The 1,298-nt window shown below is 40.4% G+C and overlaps 1 non-coding gene across 1 annotated transcript; it reads right to left on the minus strand.

Moving 5' to 3' along the window:
* Positions 1 to 256: 256 nt before the first annotated feature.
* Positions 257 to 328, minus strand: trnap-cgg. The gene has a single exon. It is a non-coding gene; the product is annotated as a tRNA-Pro (tRNA).
* Positions 329 to 1,298: the final 970 nt, after the last annotated feature.

A 1,298-nucleotide genomic window follows, 5' to 3' on the forward strand; every position in this document is an offset into this window, starting at 1 on the left:
CGAAATTTCTCATAGTACTTCACAGAATATACTGTAAAATGAATTGGCTGTATGTTTTGTGGGCAAAACACAGCAGCCAATTGTACACAGCAGTGTCCCCCTAACAATCGTGGATTGAAGTGACCAATTTATTATAATTATTATTTTTTTGAAGGAATTATTATCCCCGGAAAAATGATCCGCCAATCAACTAACAACTGGGTTCTTACTTTTAGGTATACAGAGGCATATGGAGTAAGGAAACTTGGCCAACATTTCACCCTACCGGGAATTGAACCCAGGTCTCTCGCTTCCGAGGCAAGTGCTCTAACCACTGAGCTACAGGTCTCCACAGAAACACAATGGAAGTTTATTGTCCAACTCAAATACAAAGCCACTTCAGATAGTTTCATTGTGTCACTTCACATGCCAAACTGATTACATATCATATTTGGATACCTAGAACTACACTACCCTGAAAAGATTATTTCATCATCAAAGACCAACAGAGTTAAGCTTCTATGTAAACCAAACATAAAGCACTTGACCCTTATAAGTAGCTGCACAATAAGACAGAGAGCAGAGCTGATTGGAAAGCATTATGCTTTCAAAAGAAAGATATAAGGATAAGGCATGTAGCATCTCGATGCAATCCCAAGGTATCTGGCCTGGTGTCATTTTTTTCTTTTCCTCTTCCACCCTTCCCTCCTCAAACCCATTAATCCTGCTTCTGAAATATTGCTTCAATCCCCTCTTGACCTTTTTGCTGGCTTTGATTCTGTTGACCATTCTATTCTCCTCTGTCTCTCTTCAGTGGATTATCTGTATGGCTTTGACCTTGTGTGACTCTAGTCCTTTCTGTCCCATCACGATTTACACAGCTCCTTAATTGGCCACACAGATGCAATTGCTTCCAATGGGCTCCAGGGCTCTATCTGCCCATTCATTCATATTCATTCATTCATTCATATTCCACATCTTAATGCTTCTCCTCTTTGCTGCATAGGGTCATATTCCATATGTATGCTGATGACAGCTAACTTTAAAAATATTCATCAGAGCAGATGGGGTGCAAACATCTCTGTCTGGGCGAGAATGGCCATGTTCCCAGCACTGAAATTGATGAAGTGTGTGAGAGAGATCATTACTATTCTCACCTCATGACCTTCTGCAACACCAGAGAGTTTATTTGGAGGTTTTACTATAATTTCTTCAGGTAGGACCTGAACCATTGATCAAGTCCCATAGGAATTGATGTGCACAGGTCTCACCATCTAATCTTCTGAGGGATATTAATGTCATTGAGAAAATGCAAGAGC

Source organism: Callorhinchus milii, unplaced genomic scaffold, assembly GCF_018977255.1.
Source record: "Callorhinchus milii isolate IMCB2004 unplaced genomic scaffold, IMCB_Cmil_1.0 Scaffold1, whole genome shotgun sequence".
In the NCBI taxonomy this organism is placed as follows: Eukaryota; Metazoa; Chordata; class Chondrichthyes; order Chimaeriformes; family Callorhinchidae; genus Callorhinchus; species Callorhinchus milii.